The 8,696-nt window shown below is 44.2% G+C and overlaps 1 long non-coding RNA gene across 1 annotated transcript; it reads right to left on the reverse strand.

The window, feature by feature from the left end:
* Positions 1–4,948: 4,948 nt before the first annotated feature.
* Positions 4,949–8,387, reverse strand: LOC142445298 (uncharacterized). Its single transcript, XR_012784005.1, has 3 exons — positions 8,188–8,387; positions 7,664–7,797; positions 4,949–6,867 (listed from the first exon to the last, which is right to left on the reverse strand). It is a non-coding gene; the product is annotated as an uncharacterized LOC142445298 (long non-coding RNA).
* Between the last annotated feature and the right edge of the window lie 309 nt (positions 8,388–8,696).

Genomic DNA, 8,696 nt, shown 5'->3' on the forward strand with positions numbered 1-8,696 from the left:
CTTGTTAACTACTGGTTATCTTTTGTCTCTGTGCATTTGACTATTCCAGATATTGGACATAAATGTCATCATACAATACTTGTTCTTTTTCATTTGGCTTATTTCAAGTAGCATACTGTTTTCAAGACTTATCCATGTTCTCATAATGTATCAAAACTTCATTTCTCTTTCTGGCTAAAAAGTATTCCACTGAACGTCTACATTTTACTCTTCCATTGTCTATTGAACGATGCTGCGGTGAACTTTGGTGGACAGATAACTGTTTTGAGTTCCTTCTCTCAATTCTTTGGGCATATAACCTAGAAGTGGAACTGCTGAATAATATCATTGCAAGTGCAAATTTTTGAGGTGCTGCCAAAATAATATTTGGCTGCACCATTTTAAAATCCCACCAAATATGGGAAGTGTCTTAGTTGCTTAGGGCTGGTATAAAACCACCAGTGAGTAGTTTTAAAGAAGTGCGTTTTGGGGGAGGACAGAGCAAGGAGAGGGGAAAAAATGAGGAGCTGATACCAAGAGCTCAAGTAGAAAGCAAATGTTTTGAGAATGACGATGGCAACAAATGTACAAAAGTGCTTGACACAATGGATGTATGCATGGATTGTGATGAGTTGTACGAGCCCCCAATAAAATGATTTTTAAAACAGAAGTGATTTTTATTTTCTCAGAGTTTGATCAAAAGTCAAGAAGTCCAAATCCAGGGCAGTGGCTCTATGGCAAGTCCCATCATCCATCAGGTCTGGGTGCTGACTTCTATGTCTGTGGTTCCTTAGGGATGGGGGTCTCCATGGGGTCTGTATCTTCCCCTCTTTATGTTTGCTTCTCAGCTTTTTTTATGACTTGACATATGACATATTTAAGACACACCCCACACGATAAAGCCTCTATTCCTTAATGGGACTGCATCCACATGCATTGATCTTAAGACTCCAACACATACTTTTGAGGAACACAATTCAATCCAAACAGGAAGGTTCTAATTTCGCCACATCCTCACCATACGTGTTCTTTTTGGTAATGCTCAGCTGCCTTCTTATTACAAATGCCATGATAATGGTTATGCAGTAGTCCCTTATTATGGTTTTAATGTGTATTTCCCTAATGCGAAGGATGTTGTGTGCCTAGGGGTGTGCTTGTTGGTCGTGGATGTATCTTCTTTGGAGAAAGATCTATTCAAGTCATTTGACAAGGCATCGCTTTTAGTTGATCAAAACGGCTTGCTGTCATGAACCTGGTCGCATCCAAAAGCATGGTGCTGCTGAAATGCTCCTTGACTGAAGATTTAAATCTCAGTTAAATATTTCTACTTAACTTCTAGGCATCCCCAAGTGGCGAAAAAAGAAAAACCACCCCTAAAGGAGGACAAGGAAAAAAAGGGCATTTACTGCCTGACATAAACTAAAATGACTTTTTCAGTTTAAACAGACATTTTACTATTCCTGTATTCTGATGAACAAATTGAGTTCTAGCAAAACAAGGAGAGCAGGACCATTCAATGGGAGACAGCCCTATGCTTGTTTGTGGGAGCACTTCCCCTTGGTACTGAGCATTGTAACATCACTTGGGGTATAATGTCATTGGGATCCTGGGCCCAACAAATTTTAACATTTTTGACTGCCCATCAACTAAATTTCTTCAAGCACAGTGAGCACACTGCCTGGAAAATGCCCCAGAAATAGACAAGACAGGTATGAGATGACTTTACCATATATGAAGTATTCTCGCCAACATTCATTTTGTTCTCATGAACTCTCATGAAGGGGTATAACAAATATTATCAAATTTAAATTTATGCTTGCTATGCAGTTGCTGAACCTAGTCCTCTGATTGTCAAGATTCAAAATAACTAACAAAATATACAAATATTACCATTTGCAGATTTTAACATTAAATCTCTTTGTGTCTAGAAACCAAATGAGAATATGGGACAGGGTGTTTCTGTTTTGACACTCATTTTGATGAGAGTTTACAGAGCACATTAATTTCCCATTCAGCTATTTATACGCCCAGGTGTTCCTTGTAGCACACACGTAGGCGATAGGCTCCATTTCCCATGATATTTACATCCCTCAGCGACTCCCAAAGCTCTCCCTTCAACATCCCCTCTCATCTGACTTCTCACACTACCACCAGCACTGCAAACCCACTGCCAATGGGTCTGGTGGGTTTCAGTCACTGGCCTTTGGTTGAGCAGTCCAGCGCTTTCCTGGCAGCACCACCAGGGCTCCATCAATTCTTACCTACCGTAATATTGGCTGGAATGACCACTATAGAAATGCACTATTATGTTGCAAGCTAGTAGCGATCCCTTCTGTGGCTGCCATTGTATGTTTGTCCCTCCATTTTGCTGCAGATACACGGACATCTTGATGGTTCATTTATTTTCCACATTTCATCAAAGTGTGACCTCATTGAGACAGACCAAGATTCAATATAAATAGGGAAAGGAATGTGAAGATTTCATGTAATTTTTTTATTAAGTCCCCAAACATAAACTACCGTGTATACTCGTCGTGTATAAGCTGAGTTTTTCAGCACAAAAACTGTGCTGAAAAACTGGGGTTCAGCTTCTACACGGGTCAGTTGTACCCCAGCGAGGTGTAACATCTCGCTGGTGATTGCCCTTCCTCCACTGTTCACATTCAAAGCCCCACTGACACTGCAGGGCTTTGAATGTTTGTTTACTCACATCTAACCAATCAGAGCCATCCTATGACATGGATGGCTCCGATTCGCAGTGATTCACTTACGCTGGCAGCTGAACTGGTAAGGATGTGTCTGTGGCTACGCTCCTCTCCCCTCTGGTCTCTGTTAATTCACACCCTGCATTTCCCACCCTAGGCTTATACTCAAGTCAATCAGTTTTTCTGGTTTCCCAGGTAAGAATTAGGTATCTCGGCTTATACTTGGGTCGGCGTATATTCGAGTGTATATGGTAAGTGCTTGCCTCTCAGCACACAATGGCGCCTGGAGGGGTCTTCTAACCATGAAGAAATCACATCATTCCCCTGCCTTAAAACCCTTCACTGGCTTCTCAACTAGGTTGGCGAGGCTCTGCCCACGTGCTTCCTGGTCCTTATCTCTCCCACACTCATGCCTTACGGACCTCAAACTTGCTTTTCCCTGAGCTTGGAGTACACTTTCCTCAGCTCTTCAAATGATTCACCTCCAAACCAGCTCAATATAGAGAGGATTTCCCTTAATCCATGTCAGAATGAGTGCTGCCACCCCTACCACTGTCTACTCCTTACGCTGCTTGATTATTGTTTCATAGCATTTAACATGGATTCAAAAGATATTATTTACTCATCCCCTTGTTTATTCCCCCCTCCTCCCCCTAGAAGGTAAGTTGCATGGGAGCAGGGATTTGTCTGTCTTGCTCACTGTTATATCCTAGAATGGTGCCCAGGGTATTAAAGATAATTGTAGAATGAATGATCTGAGCCCTGGACAGCTTCGTTCTTAGAACAGGCATTCCTTTATGTAATAGTACCATTATCCCATGTAAAATTTTAAACACTGTCATATGATAGCTTGAATGCGTCAATTCTTCTCCATTTTCAAACTGGGCAATGAAAGACAGAAGAATTAATACATCACACCTGTGGTGTTGGTGATGAATTTTGGATGTACTGTGGCCTACAAGTAGCAACAAATCAGGCTTACAAGAAATATACCCAGACTGCTACATTCAAGCAAGGATGGCAAAACGTCAGCAAGGGAAAAACTGATGCCACCAGGGAAGACCAACCTCTAGAAAATATACCATGGTCTGTAAATTGGGGAGGTCAGCAAAAAAAAAAAAAGAAGAGGGAGAGATTGACACATGTCAAAACAATGACTCAAACCATACCAAGAAGACCACAAAGATGACGCCAGACCAAGTGGGCTTTCACTCTGTTATTGAGAAGGTCGCTATGAGTGCGAGCCAACTTGATGGACTCTACGGACAACTGACAGTCCATACGCAAAACCAACCACGGCCATCAGTCCGCTCTGACTCATATCGGCCCTGTAGGACAGAGCAGAACGGCCGCTGTGGGTCTGAGACCCTCACTCTTTATAGGAGTGAGAAGCCTCTTCATTTTCCTGCAGAGTTGCTGGTTTCAAACTGCTCCTTTGTCGTTAGCACATAACACGTAACCCACTCTATCACCAGGGTCCCTACACAGTCCATAAGCAAATTCAAATGTTGCCCCCCCCTCCCCAATTATCACTGACAGGATGTGTTTGCCCCAGGATCTTTTTGCCTTGGATTGTTATCCACTTTTAATATTTCCCTGGTTTTGCACAGCCTAGAAAATCTTTGAAGAATCTAGATGAGATGTTTTGCAGTAAGTCCCACAATTTTGATTTGACTGTTAGTTTCTATAGAGTTGGATTCAGATTAAACTTTGGGGGTAAGAATTTTCCCCAGATGGTTTACTCCCTACTGTATCCATTAGGGGACACATATCCTCCCCCATTATTGGAGATGTTAAATTTGATCATTTCTATATGAGTTTAATATTATTTCTCCAAAGAAAAAATAGCGTATATACTTCAGTATAAGCCTATCTGCCTATCAGCAGAGGCACCTAATTTTATCACAAAACTGCATTAAAAATATGCTGAAAAACTTGGCTTATTCACGAGTATATACGTACGGTACAAACTTTCCTTCTGTTCTTACTAAGTAATTTGAAGAGGTATGAGACCATGTGAGTATTTTATTCCACCACAGTTGTTCACTCAATCGATGATCCTTTCCTGGTAACAGTACCGTACTGGGAACTGCAAAACAGTGATTTCCTAAATCTATGCTTCCTTGCACACGTCTTAGCTGGCATTCTTCTGTTTTAAAAAAACAAACAACTTTCTTCACCCCTTTTTCCCCAATCTCTCCCTTTCTCTTCCTTCTTCATCTTCTCTCCCTCCCACTGTCCCCTTCCCCTCCCACTCTCTCTGGGTCCACTGATACTTTCTCAGATTGAAGTCTTGTAACACAGTGCTACTCACACTGAGGTCCACCATCAACATCATTAGCATCACCAGCAAGCTGCTTCAAACTGTACGTTCTTTTAAAATCATTTTATTCGGGGCTCGTACAATTCTTATCAAAATCCACACATACATCCATTGTGTCAAGCACATTTGTTCATTTGTTGCCATCATCATTCTCAATACATTTGCTTTCTACTTGAGCCCTTGGCATCAGCTCAACCCCCCCCCCAAAAAAAAGACTATACATTCTTAATCCGCACTCCAGACTTAAGAATCAGAATCTCTGAGGGGCAGGGCCCAGGAATGTGTGTTTTAACCAGTACTTTTAGAATCCATTTCTGTTTACACTTTCCATAAATATGCAGTGTTCCACATTTTCCCTGTACTTACTTGCTTTGGGACACAATGGAATCTTTCAGGTTCACAGTGTTCTTTTTTTCTGCCTGGCTACCACAGGCTTGAAATGAACTGTTTTTCCAGGGAGACTTGGTTCCTTTCATTGTTGCAATGTAGTTAGTTATTATTAATAACTGACCCTGGGAGCAAGGCAGCATGATTTCCTGAAATTTCTTTTGGCTCTATCTAATGTCTAGAATTAATTTTAAAAACATCAACAAAACCCACTGTCACTGCAATCAAGTCAATTCCAACTCATAGCAACCCTATAAGACAGGGTAGAACTGCCTGGTGGGTTTCTGAGACTAAGTCTTCACGGCAGTAAAAAGCCTCATCTCTCTCCTATTGAGTGGCTGGTGGTTTCAACCTGCTGACTCTGTGGTTAGCAGCCCAACAAGTAACCACTAAGGTACCAATGTGCACACATGGACATGGAAAGGTTTGGTCACAGAAGAAAAGCTTCGAGATCCTCACTTTAGTATGTTTTTTGCCTTTCTCTCCAAAGCTGAAAATCACCATTTACAAGTCCAATAGGAGTCAGATTACAAGTTTTCTGACCTTGAATTATTTAATCTTTTCTTGTGTGGCTACAAATTATATCAGAACACCAGCCTGTGTGATCATGTGGGGTCGCAGGGATGAGGTATCAGGCATCAAAGAACAAAAAAAATAATATCATTATGAATGAGGGGGAGTGTGGAGTGGGGACCCAAAGCCCATCTGTAGGCAACTGGACATACCCTTACGGAAGGGTCTTGGGATGAGACGAGCCAGTCAGGGTGCACTGCAGCAATGATGAAACATACAACTTTCCTGTAGTTCCTAAATGCTCCCTTCCCACTCACTATCATGATCCCAATTCTACCTTACAAATCTGGCTATACCAGAGCATCTACACTGGTACAGATAGGAACTGGAAACACAGGGAATCCAGGACGGATGATCCCTTCAGGACCAGTGGTGAAAGCAATGATACTGAGAGGGTAGAGAGAGGGTGGGGTAGAGAGGGGGAACCGATTATAAGGATCTACATATAACCTCCTCCCTGGGGGATGGACAAGAGAAAAGTGGGTGAAGGGAGACATTGGACCGTGTAAGATATGACAAAATAATAATTTATAAATTATCAAGGGTCCATGAGGGAGGGGGAAGCAGGGAGGGAGGGACAAAAAGAGCTGATGCCAGGGGTTTATGTGGAGAACAAATGTTTTGAAAATAATGAGGGTAACGAGTGTACAAATGTGCTTTACACAATTGATGCAGGTATGGATTGTGATAGAGTTGTATGAGCCCCCAATAAAATGATTTTTTTAATAAAGAACTACTTGCTAAAGCAGCAGAGAGAAAGACCTGGCCTGTTGATCAGAATTCAAAGGGAAACTGATAGTGTCCTATCTCCATCCTAAAGCCTGGATTTTCTGAGAAAAGCAAAGCCTTCCAACATCTTCTCCTTGATTTCTTAGTCAGAAAGCAGAATCCCGTCATGTCCTGGGAAGAGGTGAAACAAACGATTAGTAGGCATCCATAAATATTTATTCATTGAAGAAGTGAATCAATCTGAGGGAGTAAATTAGACGTCTTATCTAGATGAGACCTTTATCTAGTGGAAGTAGACAACAGGGAAGGAACAGGAGCCAGGAGTCAGAGTCATCAAGTCATTTGGACTACAGGAGTTTTAATGTGGGCCAGTGCAGAAGGGTGAGACCAATAGCTCTAACACATGAGAAGGCATAGATTGTGTGTGCCTAGATATGTTCTTGGTAAACACACGTATTTTGACCTCGATTCTTGGCACCTGGTGAGGTGGAGGTACGTTTTGCTCACTGAAAGCTGCTGTCTTGGCGGCAGGCCTGTGGTTTAGTAGACAGTTTCTCCTTTGAGTGGCAGCCTTGGGGACCCAACTAACAAGGAGAATTGTTCCCTGCTCTGGGGTGGACAAGCCATAGGCGAGGAGATATGGAGGTGCTTTAGGGATATGTACAGTGTTTTACAAGGAGCCCTGGTAGCACAGTGGGTTAAACACTGGGCTGTTAACTCCAGGGTCAGTGGTTCAAACCCACTAGCCTCTCAGAGGGAGAAAGAAAATACTGTTAATATTTACAGTCCCAAAAACCTAAATGAAAGACTTTCTCCATCATGATGGTGGTGGGGTTTGAGATCTTTATATGCAATTCATTCAATCTTCAAAACATTCCCTTGAAGTCATTATGTGCCTTTTATAGGGAAGAGAATTGATTTCTGATACATCTACACTTCAGCTGTTAAGTAATCTTGTGCAAGTTACCTCATCTCTCCGGCTGTGTTCCATTTTAAAAGGCGACCACCACCTAGCGGGAGCCGAGGAAGGGTGATTGAGCAAGCGTTTTGCTGAAAGGGTCAGGGATCCGTAACCCACCGGTGGCTCCGCGGGAGAAAGACCTAGAGAAAGACCTGTCCCGATTACAGCCCATGAAGATGTATGCACAGTTATACCGACTAAGAGTAGGAGCTGGCTAGAGGGCATCCCACGACCGCCTGCCCCCACCTGAGAATTGCGAGATGAGGACTGAGGATGCCTTCCCCAAAATCTCCAACAACATTCACTGCCACCAAGTCGATTCCGATACCCACGCACAGCAACCCTGTAGGCCTGGGTCGACCTACCCCTGTGAATTTCTAAGACTGTCACTCTATGGGAGTACAAAGCTTCCGTTTTCTCCCCTAAAACGGCTGGTTTGGAACTCACGACCTTGCGGTGGTTTGCACAGTGCACATCACCCATTGAGAGCCTACCAAGAAAGAGCACATCAAGTTCAACTGCTTTCTCACCTTCGGGGGCCACTGCCATCCAGAGCGTCTATTCTACTGGACAAAACAGAACTGTCCCCCGAGGGTTCCCAAGGCCATAAACCGTTACAGGCGCAGACAGCCGCATCTTTCTCCCGCGGAGCAGCTGGTGGACTCCACCTGTGAATCGCTTACAGTCCAGGCCGGTAACCCAAGAGATGTGAGGGTCATGGCTCCCAACCGGCTCGCGCAGCTCAGTGACGTCACGTCCCCACCCCCACCCCACTCTTCCTGCGGCCGGAAAAGGCGGGCCAGCGCCGCGCACCGACGGCACCTCCCCTCCCGCCACCCCACAGCCTCCACCTGCCGCGACACGCGAGTCCGACCCAGGGAGGCAGCGCGCCGCCTCCTCCCCCGGCGACGCCGCACGCTGGCGCCCCGCCCTCCCGGGGGTGGGCTGCGCGCTTACGTCACTGCGCACGCCCCGCACGGATCCCGGAAGCTGGTTGGCGATTGGGCCTTCGGGTGGGCTCGCGTGCAGCGCTGTCCCC

Source organism: Tenrec ecaudatus, chromosome 4 (genome assembly GCF_050624435.1).
Source record: "Tenrec ecaudatus isolate mTenEca1 chromosome 4, mTenEca1.hap1, whole genome shotgun sequence".
Lineage (NCBI taxonomy): Eukaryota > Metazoa > Chordata > Mammalia > Afrosoricida > Tenrecidae > Tenrec > Tenrec ecaudatus.